Source organism: Podarcis erhardii (assembly GCF_964252035.2).
Source record: "Podarcis erhardii genome assembly, chromosome: 1".
Lineage (NCBI taxonomy): Eukaryota > Metazoa > Chordata > Lepidosauria > Squamata > Lacertidae > Podarcis > Podarcis erhardii.
The window spans coordinates 23,860,575-23,876,549 of NC_138497.1; positions in this window are offsets into that span (position 1 = coordinate 23,860,575).

Genomic DNA, 15,975 nt, shown 5'->3' on the forward strand with positions numbered 1-15,975 from the left:
TTAGCCAAAATAAGGCCATGGAGAAAGAAGAGAGGGGGTATCAGAATGCTCAGGGGAACATCGAGGTTTGCAGAAACACAACAACAACAACAACAACAACAATGAAATGAGCAACCTTTGTGGTGTGCAACTGCTGCCCCACACAGCCCAATTTGGACTGAGTGGTCAAGGAATGCTGACTGTTTTGCAATTGCCAGGTGAGAGAGATGGGAATGTTGGGTAGGGCCCGGCTGGCTGCCTAGCTGGCACATTGAACAGGAACGCTCCCACACCGCAGCATTTCCACCTGGATGCCAAAGAGCAAAACAGGGACAAAGCAAGGAACCCTTACTTTCCTGGGACAGGTAGCAAAAACCAGGGCTGTTTGGGGTAAACACGGATCACATGCACATCTTCCAGGGGCACTTCCATGCGGTCAGATTCATGGGCTTTGTTCACCCTACTGTTATATCCTGGCAGCAGTTGGAAGTACTGGCGACGCTTCTCAACTCCCGCTCAGTGAAGTTTTCCTATAGTGCTTGTTCAGCATTTCAAGCATGTTTCAGGAATCCTCCAAGACATGCCCTCTGCCTTTTTGCTCAAGGAGCACAAAGCTCACTGGGGCACAGCCACGGCCCTTGCTGTTGACTTCATTTGACTCAGCACAAACACTTTGTCATGCCTCCGCGTTGATGGGTGGTTTTTTTTGTTTTGTTTTGCAAGCGAATGGAAGGTACACAGGGAGAATGTTAATTACTTCGTTGTGTTTTTTCCCTTGCAAGTTCCAAACACGGGAAAGCACTTGTTTGTGATTACAAATGACAGTGTCTGCAATGAGCCATTCTTAATTTGCTCAGGATTACAACACACAAGCAGCCTCTAGATTGAGAAAACCTCATGACTTATGTTTGTACCTGATAGGGTGGTGGCATGGTAAACTAGCTTCTTTCTCTCTGACAGTGTGTACCAACAAGGTTATAATAATATAATAATAATTTATTATTTATACCCCGCCTATCTGGCTGGGTTTCCCCAATACTTGGGCCCTGGTACGCAAGGGGAAATGCAGCTCTATTGTATTTGGATGCTGGCTGCAACTAATTTTAAGATTGCTCTCTTGAATGCAGTCACAATCTGGCTCTGGTTGGTTTACAATAATGCTTCCCTCAAGGCTGAGTAAGACATTTTTGCCGCCAGCAAATCCAAATGGCAGTTTCACAAATTAGCACAGGACATGGGCAGCGGGGCGTTTTCCTGTGAACCTCTTAATGAAATGAATGGGTTCTTGTGCAACTGTTGTTTCTTGCATTGGGGCTTACACAGACAAATTTTCTCCCCTGCTGTGCTACCCATAAACTGGCCTGCTGAGATGGCTGCCTCACCTTACCTAGCAGTAGTAAGAGCAGCTTGCCTCCGCCTTTCTCTGCCTGTACCATGTGGAACAGTGCCTTTATGCAGGTTCTGAATCATGTGTGTCAACACTCACATTATGTGTTGTGCAAAAATATATGGCCCTGTCATCAACAGTTAACATGAGAGTAAGCCCTACTGAGTAAATATGGATGAGGTTAAGCTGTAAGTATGAAGAATTTGTGTATATTTGATCTGTTTCCCTTGAAAATATACATGAATGCAGGATCTTAGTTTTTCCTGGATCACCAGTTCTGAGTGTTTTGCAGGAACACAAGCAGAATTTCACACAATGCAGACAAAAATGCCTTAATATGACAGAAACTTGCAGCTCTCCACCTGCATTTGTCACAGCCTATGTGAAATAGATGCAGGAAAATCCCTACAAGATGTTTGCCGTCAGCACATTCCTTGTGGGCAAGCAGAAGCCTACAAATAATGTGTACAAGAATGCACATACTAGGGTAACTTATGCATAAACATGCATATATTCGTGAAAATAGCATACAAAATGTATTATATTGAAGTGGTTTGCAAAAATGTGTACATTGGGGAAAACTGCATATAAAAATGTGGATATTAGGAAAAATTGGTGTCAAAATGTTGGTGATTTTTCATGAGGGCTTTGTCATAACAGTCTGCAAACTTGAAACAAAACAGCACACACACACACACACTGTGCAGAACAGAACTTAAGATTGGGAAACTGAGACACCAAAATTGACAGTCGCCCATCCCAACGAGTGAGTGAGAGTGTGAGAGTGAGAATGGAGCATGGGAAGAACTGTACCATCTGTTCTGTGTTATGGATGGCAGCCACAGATAAATATTGTCTAGCTTCCTAGGAAGGGGACACTGGGAGGACAGGAGGAAAAAGAATAAATTTATTTCTCAGGGTTCCAGCCTGCCATAACATTTTCTGCATTCCCTGACCTCAGCTGCCAGTCACTGGCTTTTGGCCTGGAAAGCAGAGAGGAGAGCTGCTGAAATCTGGCTGATAAAAGATGCCAACTACAAATGGAGGGAAGCTCTCCAGTCTCCGAGTAGAACCTGGCTCTTTGCCAGCCTGAAGCCCAGAGCAGCCAAAGACAGAGAGAAGGCGGGAGATAAAGCAAAACAGAGTGGTGCTCCATCGCCAAGCTCATCTTTGGTTTCTTTCAAAACATTATAATCAAACACAACATTTGGGAAGGCCTTCAAGAACACACACAAACACGGTTTCTAACAATTATTTTAAATGTGCAATTGTTTTAATTGTTTTTACATGTGTAACAATTTTATATTATTATTATTATTATTATTATTATTATTATTATTATTATTATTATTATTATTATTTTAATTATACCCCGCCCTCCCCAGCCAAGACCGGGCTCAAAAAAATTATTTGTTAAATTTCTCAGCCACCTACTATTGACATTGATCATAACAAATAAATGGGTTGGTAGCCTTTTGTGTGCAGTTGGGAGTGTGATTCGGAAGATGCACCAACATTGGAGATCTCCTCTCCCTTACCCTCATATGTTCACTCATGTGAGGAATTCATCTGAAGACATAATACAGAAACATAATTTTGATGTAGTTTTATTACATTTATTTCTCACCTTTCTTCCAAATTGCTCACGGCATCATTATTCTTAAAATTGATTTATTTAATATTTGAGAGCTGCGCATCTTTTCTCTCTCGCACATGAGGCAACTGAGGAATGAAAGCAGGAGATATTTGAGTACAGCCAGGACATGGGAAGGGAGAAAAGGAACTATTTTAAACCATGTCAGAAGTTTGAGTAAAGGGGGGGGGGTGGATACATGCTGAGGGGGAAAAGTGGCCGCTTTGAACAGCAGCAGAGATTTGAATAAAGCACAGAAGAAGAGACACTGACAGGAAAAAGTGATTTTAAACAATGTTAGATGGTCGTGTAGAGTGAGCAGGGAGTGACATGGAGGGGCGAAAGTGGCAGTTTAAAACAAGATTTGAGTACATTGAGAAGGGAGTTTGGGAAGGCTTTGATGTGTTAGCTTTTTGATATTCGCTTCTGTGTCCTTAAAACTGGTCAATTCATTTTTCCTTAAAAAAAACAAAAACAAAACTTCAGTGTCCCTTCATCCCTGAGTTACCCAAAACACTGCTGGAAAATGGGGTCTGTATGTGAAAAGGTAGGCAAAAGTGGCTTCAGAAATGGAACTGGGAAGGTGAAAAGTAAGCTTAATAGTTGCATGGGGTAGTAAGGGAAAGCTCTAGGGGGGAATGGCAGGGACGTTGGTGAGCAGAGCAAGCAGGAGAGCAGCCCTTAGTATTTTATGAATTTAATAAAAACATCTAATCGTTCACCTGAGACTCTCAGAGAAGCACAAAGAGGAAAGCAAAAAAAGACAGTAGAATAATATAAATATAAATGAGCATGTATACGCTAAGCACGTACACACATACTCAAATATTAATGTCTAGAAACTTAGGAAAGGGAATTTCAGTCTAAAGGACAGTATCAAACAACATGCTTTTATTTAGTTATCAAAATCTCATTTTTAACACCAGCTCTCTAAATTTCATACAATACAGTGGTACCTCAGGTTACATACGCTTCAGGTTACAGACTCCGCTAACCCAGAAATAGTACCTCGGGTTAAGAATTTTGCTGCAGGATAAGAACAGAAATTGCACAGCGGCAGCGGGAGGCCCCATTAGCTAAAGTGGTACCTCAGGTTAAGAATAGTTTCAGGTTAAGAACGGACCTCCAGAACAAATTAAGTTCTTAACCCGAGGTACCATTGTAAAATATAACAACAAAAACACACTGAGCATTAACTATAACCAGAGCAGTCATACAACTAGAGGTGGGTGGGAACCAAGAGTTAAAAACAACAACAACAGATGGTCTATAAAAACAGCAGAATCAATTATAAAATGTCTTTTGGAATGAATAAAAAAAGGTTTTCAACACCCACCTAGTAACAGGGAGGGAGGGAGTTTGTCAGATCTCCCCAGGGAAAGAGTTGCATATGTTTAAAATACATATCCCCCACAACTGGCATTGGGGGAAATTAAAACAGTGTCTAGACTCAGCAGCCTGGCTCTGGTTGGAGAACCACTGTGAACCACAGCCAGTAATCAAGTTACAGGTGATCAAGTTACAGGTGATCAAGTGGGCAGCAAAATGTGGAGAACCGAATTTAAGATTAGAAAATGAGAAACCGAAAGAACCATGTTAGTGAGACAAATTTACAACAAACAAATAAACAACAGCTAGATTACCTCGTTAATCCCTAATTTCATTTTATGCTGACAAATTGCATTTCCTGATTTCTATGACACTAGCTCGGATTCGCACCAGTGCTATTTTTCTAGAAAAAAGAGATGATGCAGGAACTCACCGTGAACACCTCCCTCATTCCCTTAGAATGACAATGGCGCCCACCTGAGAGGTTCCGGCAAGTTCCGGCTGAAAAAAGGCGTTGCCTCACACTCTCCCTCAGATCCTCTTGACTGGTTTCTAACTACCTGGAATACTTTCACTAAAGCAACTTCTCCCCCAGCATTCCAGAGACCAGGCATCATTTTAATCATAATCATAATCCTATTCCGCCCGGCATCCGAGGATCACTATAAAAACACAAAAAATACATAACTTCGTATCAAACAAAGGAATTCCCCAGCCCCTCAAATATTGGGGAGTGTCCAGCGCTGCCCAGGAATTCAAAGAAATACAAAAATACTTTGATTTTTATACACATAGTGTAATTTGTGAATTTAGAGTGTGTCCATCTTCTCCCTTCACATTGATTTCCTCCTCATTCTTTCTCTGAGTTTAGTTATCACCACTTTGTGTGACTTTCAGAGGAAGCAAGCAGCCTTTAACTCATTGCAAAGGACTCGGGAAGAAAGTGAAGTGTGTGGGGGAGGATTTTTCTTTATCAGATGTAAACTGGCTAAGAATATTCCGTGTCAGCAGCCACATTAGGCCTGATCTCCATGGAAACAACTGCAGGAAACCTTGGACTAAGGGAGAAACACTAAGAAGCAGTCACAAAAAAACCCATGTGATTTGAGGCTCATATTCCAACAATTATTCTATATTTTTAATATCCTACAACAGCTGTTGATGATTACCCAATCCTATATCCATGCATACCCTGGAATATACCACAAGGCTTTTCAGCTTGCCATTTGAGCATAACAGAATACTATTGCTGTCCCAATCTGAGGTTTCATTCTTCCCTTTAAAGAGGAGTTTGTAGTCCTCATGGTTTTGAGGGAAAGGCTTAGAAATGTGTGGGCACAGATACATAGTACAGGGACAAAGTTCTGATTTGCACACTGTTCAATAACCGTTGATATCTAATGGAGGAGAAAATCTAGTTTGCAGAAAAATACAGCATGGAGAGAGCATGTACAAACGAGCAGAGATGTCTTATTTGGGTTTTGACTGTTGATAATTCAAGAAGGTAGTCTATTTTAAGTTCTTTTGGGAGGGCGGGAATGTGAAAGGGAAAAGGGCATGCAAGTTTTGCTCGTGACACCAGAACCCCACGTCATCCAATGAGCCTAAACAGTGGGAGATTCACGAGAGATATTAATTTTAACGTGTACTTTTATTAGGTGTCATTGTTTTATAACAGTCTAAAATTGTTGATCTGATAGATAGACAGATCATGTTATTTTTAATGAACGTTTTAGATTGTACTTAATAAACCACTAAGACGTTATCATCAATTAATTAATGTATACATTTAGTAAATGTAGATAAATACACAGTATAGGTCTCTAGTCTTCAATTAATGTTTACAAAGAACGTGGCTCTCCCTAAGTGGAAGATATAATTTATTCAGCTATCATGTCTCTAATACTCTATTAATACTAGCCAAAGAGTACCATTTAGTTCTAGCACAAATAACCTAAGCACACTTGTCAGAGCTGCCTCTAGGTCCCAGCTCACAGAGGACCAACGCCCGGTTGATGTAATGTACAAGAGTCTTTATTGAAGTTTAGTTTCCATTTCAAACCCCAGAGCGTGCAGCCCTACGTCTTGGCCCTAGACCGGCGAAGTCCCCCTCACTGCCCCTTCCGCACCAGTTTAAGATCCTAGCCCGGCTCCACCTCCTGCGCTGTTCCTTCCTCCTCTGGGTCCTTCTGCCCCCTGGGGTTTCCTCCCTCCTGGACTCTTCTGACGCTGACCCCCCTGAGTCTTGCCCTTCCTTCCGGCGGGCTTTGGGACCTGGCTCCCTATCTGGGCTACCTGCTGTGCCGCTCGCCTGTACATTTGAACTTGGCGCGCGCGCCCAGCCGGTGACTTTCCTCTTGACCGTTTCCCCGCTCTCCGATGGAGACGTGGCCAATCCTGACTCATCTCCTCCCTCTGGTGGTGAGAAGACTGGTCCCGATGCCTGGGACTCCTCCCCCCCACTACGCTCTGGTGGGGACGCTGGTCCTGATTTCCAACTGCTGCTCAGGGAGTCCCCGCTGGCCCCTTCCTTCTGGGGTTTCCCCCTTGGCACCCCCCTTGCCCTGGCCATCGGCGCTCCTCTCTGTGAATCTTCCGATTCGCTGGAGAGACTCGTGGAATCTCTCTGACCACTGTCACTGCCTACACCCCCCTCGGATTCCTCCTCCTCACTCTCCATTTGCTCCTTCTCCTGTGTGTCTGCTCCTGAACCCCTGACAACACTCTTCAGCACATGCTAGAATCCCCAAGGTCAACCAAGCACCATTGTGCCCTCTCTCGTTCCACGTCTAGATCCTTTTGATTTATCCATTAGCAAACACTTAAACAAAATAAAATTGTTAACTCCTCGCAGCAAACCTACACCTTCAGTAGTGCCATGTCATAAAAGCATCTGAAAAACCTTGCTGCATAGGTTCAATAGTCCAGCAATTCTAGCATCCTGCTTCCCACTGCAGTCAGCCAGATGGTGCAATCTTGCAGATATATAACTGATAACTAGATTTCCTGCAAGCTACACCCACTGGCAGGTTTCCAAAGCAGCAGTCCAAGAGCTACGTGGTTATCCTTCCCATCCACATTTATGAGGTCTGAGTGTATATCCCAGTTTAGCCCTGAAAAGTGTCTTCCTCCTTCTACATAGCAATAGTGATGGAAGGGCACTACTTGGTTTAGCTAAATTTCACAAAATGGAAATCCTGTTCAACAAACAAATAAACTCAATGATTCACGATTCTGTTTCATTAATGTAACACCTGACACTATTTGCATGCTGGAACGATGTATAACAAACCACAGACTCATCTCCTCTATGCTACCTTTGACCCTTGGCCAAGTCGCTGACACTTTGTAATTTGCATTTGTCTTATTCAGTTGCAGCCCGTGGAAGGAGCATGAGTAATAAAAGCTCCCTCACTAACAGGATTTCAATATGCATGCATGCATGTAGAAGACTTTGAATAAAAAGGCACTCCCACCTTTTCAAAAACAAACACTCCTATATAGCATGGAAGCGGAAGCAGCAGAGGACCCCAGTTCCATCCATCCCTGTCCTAAAGTCTTTCATGGGATATTTGAAGGTGTAAAGGTAAAGGGACCCCTGACCGTTAGGTCCAGTCACGGACAACTCTGGGATTGCGGTGCTCATCTCATTTTATTGTTCGAGGGAGCCGGCGTACAGCTTCTGGGTCATGTGGCCAGCTTGACTAAGCCACTTCTGGCGAACCAGAGCAGTGCACGGAAACGCCAATTACCTTCCCTTCGTGCTTTCAAACTGCTAGGTTGGCAGGAGCAGGGACCGAGCAACTGGAACTCACCCCGTTGTGGGGATTCGAACCACCGACCTTCTGATCGGCAAGCCGTAGGCTCTGTGGTTTAACCCACAGCACCACCCGCTAAACACAAATGTTGATGGACCAGCCTTTCCAATCCCCCAACATTGGTTGTGCTGGCTGGTCTGATGGGAGCTGGAGCCTCACAGGGGCAGCTTGCCTCTCCTACAGAGTGATAACACAAGACATTAAACTTGACAAATTTCCCTATTCCTTGCAGCTGTTGGAAGAACAAAAACCTTGGACTCCCTTGCGGGCGCTGCAGGGGTGAGGAGAACATGTGGACCTCTAGATGTTACTCAGCAGTAGTTGCCATCATCCCAGACCTAGTCGTTCATCCCCCCTGGGCTAGAGCAAGGTTGCAGTGTTGGAGAGGAGCTGCCAATCACGACTCAGAGTTCAAGGGCCAATGGCAGAAGCTAAAATCCTGACATGTTCTGTGATTGGACAACATGTATCGAATCAGCACACAGGAGCTCAGAATCCTTAGTCCAGACTCAAGCTTAGGCAAATACAGAGCACTGAATACATAACACACACTTGGCTCATAAGGGGAAGTGGCTGTGTCTCTTGGACCTCAAACTTCCCAGAACGCACCGAACACTCCATTGCAGTGGCATATTGTAAGATACATTAGGTAGTGGTGTTATCCAGGAAAATTCCTCATTCCTAAGCTTTAAAGGAGGAGGAGGAGAGTTTGGCACCTTTGGCCACATGGTGTTGCAGTGGAGAGTTTTGCATGTCGTTTCCCTGCCCATTCTAAGAAAGGAAAGTGCTTTCAGCTGAGCAGATCCCAGGTTGACTCAGCATCTTTCAGTAGCTCAGCTCCCTTCTGTGTTTATATATATATATATATATATATATATATAAAGTTAAAATAAAGGAGAGCTCCTGGGGGACAGCAAATTAGCAGCCAATCGTATGACATTGTTTGTCTTTCTTCTGACAGATGAGCAATCTTCTCTCCCCCCCCCCACCTCCGCCAACACACACACACACTTTCTTTTAAAGTAAGAGTTGGCCGCACTTTCTTTTTAATGAGTTTCTGGAGTACAGCCCAATTCTGATCAAAGCCGCCAGCAAGAAAGAGAGAGGTGATGGGGAGATGGTGCTTTTCAAATGGAAGAAAAATGGCACCTTTTAATTAGTGAAGGGAATGCCGATAATGCGGATTGATCCTTTTGTTGCACCGTTTTGTGTTTTGTTTTTTCCAGAGAGGACTTTGCTTTGCAAAATACGCCCTGAAACTCGTGGAGTTTGGCTGTTGCCCTCAGAGGAGGATGGATGATGCAAAGGGATTGTTTGTGAACAGAAGTGCCTTTCTTCCTGACATCTAAAGCAGTCGCTGGAGGGGAAATTAAGAGAAGATTTGTGAATGATTCCCCCCCCCCATTTATTATATGTCAAGCTAGTTACTGCTGCCAATCTTAACATGGCGGCTGTTGCAGGAGGAGCGACAGCTTTGCAGTGGGTGGGAAGGGTTAACACGAAAAGGAGACAGGATGATACAAAATGAGGAAGCAGAGGAGAACTACCATGGGGAGAGAGAAGGAGGGAAAGAATTGTCACATGCATACCAAACATTTAAAGCATGTGGCTCCCCCCCCCCAAAGAATCCTGGGAACTGTAGTTTGCTGAACTTGGCAGCATAGAGACCACCTGCTATCATGGTTATACTATGGTCATTACAGAGGAAGCAGGGAACAAGTAAGGGAACAAGTTTTGCTGGCTGTCAGATGGAGAGCATTTTAGCTTCCTCTGTCCTTTTCTCTTGCAACTGCGGAAGAACAGCCTGTTGGAGGAATCAGAAGGGTTGGCTATTTATCTCTGCCCCTGTAGAGTAAGAACTTTGACACAACTGTGGCTGTTTTCTGGGGAGACGGGACACTATATATATCTGGAGACCAAGATTTGTGATGGGTTGTCTACTGATGGGCTGGCTTCAAAGGGAACAACGTCAATGGGAATTGCTCCTTTGGGGTATAATGTGGGTAAGGGCGTTCCTTCATGGTAATTGGTTGTGGATGGGAGAGAGACAAGGAGACCATCTGTCTTTAGTTGAGATTCCTGCATTGAAGGAGGTTGGACTAAATGACACTTGGGGTTCCTTCCAACTCTACAATTCTATGAGACAAAGAGAGGGAGAGAGGAAGGGAAGGAGGGCCAGAGAGAGAATTCCTGGTTTCCAAATAAAATGTGGAATGCTGGAGAGCAGCTCATCATCATCATCATCATCATCACCATCATTTATTATTTCTACCCCGCCCATCTGGCTGGGTTTCCCCAGCCACTCTGGGCGGCTTCCAACAAAAGATTAAAAATACATGAAAACATCAGTCATTAAAAACTTCCCTAAACAGGGCTGCTTTCAGATGCTCAGATATGTGGGAATTTGGCAAGTGTGCTGTTCTATATTGTTTTGATTGACTTATTTCACTTTTATTGCATCTTTCATTTATATGGATATGTTGTTGACTCTTTGAGGGGCCTGACTAGTTAATAAACCAACAGTTTATTGATAAATTCAATTGTATTAATATTAATAACCGACAAACCATAATTATAGTATAAATCACATGTGTAGAAGGAAATTCCAGGGTTTGTTGGAATTTAAGAGGAAATGTTGCCTGCAGAATGGACTGCTCCTCATGTGCCCGCCCAAAGCGTGTGGCTGGGTGGGGGGAACCCAGGGAATGATGTGGAAACAGGATGGCTGGAAGCTTTGGAAGAATGAGCAGCAGATATAAACATGCCAGGCTGTGACAGGAACCGAGAGTATTGTAAACAGGAGGGAAAGAAAATTCCCCAGTGATCTGCTGCTATCACTCGGCGTCTGAAGAGAAGAGGCCCAGCAACAAACCCCTGCGGTATCAGCTGGCCCAAAGGAGACTGAGTGAAGCATTCTTGGTTAACATAAATGTTGCTCAGAGGAGGGAGAAAACTGAACTGCCACGAAGAACTGTGGAAAACTCCATTTAGTGAACACACACAAACATATTTATCGGGAGTGTGGAAACTTTCTCAGTCTGAGGCATCTTCCTAGCAACCTTCTGAAGACCACATGCCAGAGGCAGGTGGAGTCTGAGGCAAAAGCGGTCCTTAATATAAATATTGGGTGGAATTCAACATAACAAGCATTCCCTCAGTGCAAAGATTTACCCTAGTGCAACTGAATGTTTCCCCCTTCTCCTCCCTTCTATGGGACCCTGTAACTGTCCTAGGGGACACCCCCCAACCCTCTGGGAATATTTGGGGTTATCATGGGGCGGGTGGGGGAGGTTCCATTGCACACATTGAAATTTCCTCCCCCAATTTTATTGCCCTTTACCTTTGTACAGCGTGTGCACACACATACACACATACACACATACACACATACACACCCCTCTCTATCCTCCATCCCAGGGAAGCGGGAGGCACTGTCAGAGTTGATGAACACATTCCAGCCAAGCAAAAACAATGAAAAATGATATGAAGCAGGGGCAATAAAGAGTGTGACAGGGGCAGGGTGGATGACCAAGGGAAAGTCCTAGTCTTAGAGGGCTGTGATAGGTTCCTCAGCCTGAAGTTCTCCACGCTTGAGATAGCAGTGACTAACAAAACACATAAAGTTTTAAAGCATTAAAAACAAAAACAAAAAAAGGCTTCCAACCTTCTTCAGGTACTCTGATGTGAATCAAAGGGTGCAGTAGTCAAGATGGAAGTTTTAAAATACTGAGGGCTGAATATCCAGAAATGTGGCATTTGATATCACTAGATATTATCCTCCAAGGTGAGGGTACATTGCTGTCTCTTAACAGAAGAGAAGAAGATGCCATTTTTGCCAATTCATGTTTGCATCCCCCCCAAGGCAGATTTACACCATCTAAGAGCCTAAAATGAGCCCTGCTTGATGATGATGATGATGATGATGATGATGATGATGATGATTTATTTATATCCCGCCCATCTGGCTGGGTTTCCCCAGCCACTCTGGATGGCTCCCAACAGAATATTAAAAACACAATAAAACACCAAACATTAAAAACTTCCCTAAACAGGGCTGCCTTCAGATGTCTTCTAAAAGTCAAATACATAGTTGTTTATTTCATTGACATCTGATGGGAGGGCGCCACTACCAAGAAGGCCCTCTAGCTGGTTCCCTGTAAGCTCACTTCTCGCAGGGAGGGAACCGCCAGAAGGCCCTCGGAGGAGGACCTCAGTGTCTGGGCTGAACGATGGGGGTGGAGACGCTCCTTCAGGTATACTGGGCTGAGGCTGTTTAGGGCTTTAAAGGTCAGCACCAACACTTTGAATTGTGCTCGGAAATGTACTGGGAGCTAATGTAGGCAATGACCCATCTAGTCCAGCATCCAGTTCTCACAGTGGCCAGCTGGAAGTCTGGGCTGAACGATGGGGGTGGAGACGCTCCTTCAGGTATACTGGGCTGAGGCCGTTTAGGGCTTTAAAGGTCAGCACCAACACTTTGAATTGTGCTCGGAAATGTACTGGGAGCTAATGTAGGCAATGACCCATCTAGTCCAGCATCCAGTTCTCACAGTGGCCAGCTGGAAGTCTGCAACAAGGACCTGAATGCAACAACCCTCTTCCCACTTGTTATTCCCAGGAATTGGTATTCAGAGATTACTGCCTCCAACAGTGGAGACAGAACATAGCCATCCTAGCAAGTAGCCATTGATAGCTGTATGTTCCATGAATTTGTCTAGTCCTCTTTGAAACTAATTCAAGTTGGCATCCATCATTCTGTTTTGGAGGGCCCTGCCATTCTCCGGAGCCAATTTCCCTGGGCTGCAGAAAGAAAGTGATTCCACCACTCCTTCTACTAATGGAGGAACCCAATGGATTAAAGTAAAATAAAAACCTCCTTTGCAAGTGCCAGAGTACCAACTGGACTCCACTCTTAATTTTTAACCCCAAATAAAATGTCCTTTCTTTTTGTTAGTCAGTGTAGGAGTGAAAATGCTGCATTTTCTGATATTTTGCCTCTAATGAATTAGATGGAGAGCATCAGCTTGAAGTTGAGGAGCGAGATCAAAGCTGTTCAGCTCCCAGATCCACACCACCTTGGGGTGAAACAGCACAGCCAGTTTGTCAGGAATGCAAGTCAAGCAAGCAGCACCATTTACAAATTCTGAAAGCGCAAGAAATGAGAAGCGGCTACTGAGCTGGATTACAAATTAGCTGAGGAAAAGGGCTCCAACAGTTCTAGGGAACAACAACAAAAAAAAAAGACTAAAAAAGATTTTGGCTGCTGAACTGAGAAGTACTGAAAGATCTCCATTAAGGGGGGGAAAGTATCGCGTACATTTATCCTTGCAAGCAGTTTGGTTTGCATGCTCCATGCATGCTAAATAGGATTGGCTAACCATTAATATAAACACTTCTGCTCCTGATATTACCACACATGTGGCTTCTATCAAAAGTGGGGATCATGTGAGAAGACACTGGTTTGAACTGGCACCGCTTGTGGTCTCGGCGCCTTCACGGTACTATTTTCAGTGCCTTCTTAAAAGGTTTTTCTTTAGGCAAGGCTATCCAGCCATGTAGAATGTTGACATGCATTTTAATTGGGTTTTTTAGCTTATTGTTTATTTTATTTTATTCTTTTTAATGCTTTCATGGAATCATAGAATTGAAGAGCTGAAGGGACCCACAGGTCATCTAGTCCAACCCCCTGCAATGCAGGAATCTCAGCTAAAGCACGCATGGCAGATGATCATCCAAGCTTTGCTTAAAAACCTCCAAGGAAGGAGAGTCCACAACTTCCCGAGGGAGACCGTTCCACTGCTGAACAGCTCTTCCTGTCAGAAAGGTCTTCCTGATGTTTAGCTGGAATCTCTTTTCTTGTGATTTGAATAATTTAATATTAGGCTATTGTTTTGTTTGTTTTTTTCTATTATGTATTCAGTGTTTTTCTATTATGATTTTATGCTGTAACTGCCCTGAGACTTGCGGGTATAGGGCAGTAAACAAATTAAATTAATTAATTCATCATCATCATCCACTGGTTCAGATCCTGCACTCTGGAGCAGCAGAAGACATCCTTGTTCCACGTTGAAATACTCTTGTGGCCACTTGGTATGAAAAGCTGGACCACCCTGTTTAGCCATTGGGTGGGCATCAAATGTTGCTGAGGGTCAACAAGAAAGGTCTCAAGGGCTTACACTAAAGGCTTCCTTTCTAAGTAAGAAAGTGTCAGCATCGCCCTTGAGCCAGTGTACCAACTGGACTCATGCACCTCAACCCCGACTGGGCTAGGCGAGCTGGGTAGCACTGCCAGAGACCTCCTTTCTCACAGGAACAGGTCACAGTGCTGTGGACTCACAGCTTGGAGCTGAGAGCACCGGATTCACTGTCTCAATAATACAGCCGTTGCGCAGCAGCGTTTTGCAGAGTCTTGCAGAGTATAAACCACTCGGAGAGCAGCTCTGTAAAATATCCTCCTTTTATTCTATAACTACAGCTATAATACAAAACTATATACAGAGCTAAATATTCTGAGCATAAATCAATGCTATACTCTGAGTGCCTGCAGCTGCTCTTAGCAGCAACCTTATCTCTAAACACGATCTCTTGCACTCACTCTCTCTCCGACACACTGACTGACTCTCTCTCACACAGACACAGATTCACTCACTTGACTAATTAAGTAGAGAGCAGTACATTGCTCCTCCTCTCTGTAGAATCAGCAGAGACCTCAGGAGATCATCAGGAGATTCTTGGGTATGGGAGGGGTGAAATCTCCTCATCCTCCCCCATTTCATCCGACCATTCAAGAATCTTTAACATAACTGCAATTTGCACACACACTCCAAAAGTTGTTCTCTGCTTACAACCTTGGTAACATATTTGCAGGTATCTTTCTCCCCCTTATCTAAGACACTTTATCACATCATTAAACAGTTACTACAACCACTCTGTGTCTATTAGGAAAGAGTTAAAACATAAATCTCAACCTGTAGTTTACACAAAATACACATTGTGAACACACAAATGAATAAGCAGCTTCTGGAAAAATCTTCACACACATTTCTTCCTCTCAAATACAAATTAACATTTCTAATTAGGCAGACTTGAACAAACCACTTTCAGAACTCAAATACACGCTTTCCTTCTAATATCAGGTAAGGAAATAAATGCAGCGTTTTGCGCTATTATTCTCAGCACACTTCATGCTAGGTTTAAAAACCCCACCAGAGTTGCATGTGACCGCAGCCTTTGCAAACTCTTCAGAAAACCTTTTCGGTGGTACACCCTTGGTTGTTCTCTCAGATCTGCGCAAAACTCTTTGATCCTCTTGTTCTGGTGCTTCCTCCTCTTTGGGAGAATGGGGAGCTAAAGTATATGAAGCTGCTAAGTCTGAGTCAGCGTCAGACTCACCTGAGGCTTTTGGGCTCTGATAATCTGTGCCATCATCTGGAACTACATTGGCATCAGGATTATCAATCACATCAGAACTTGCCTCCCTCTTAACTTTCTTTGCCCCTTTTGCACCATCATCACAAATGGGATGGCACTGAAAAACACCAACTCTGTCCCATTGTGGATTGTCGTCAATGTTCCTGGTCAGCCTTATGGTTTTCGTGTCTGTGATCAGGACACGATAAGACCCTTTCTCATATCCTAGGAAAACACCATGTTCTCCACGCTTACTCAGTTTGTCACCCTGCGAGGTGTGCACCCAAACCCCCGAACCAAAAATTTTAAAGTGCTTCACATATGGCTTCCTTCCGTGAAGCATCTCATATGGGGTGCAACTTACACTAGACTGGTACCTCCTGTTATACACGTAACAGAAAAACGAAAGAGCTTCGGCC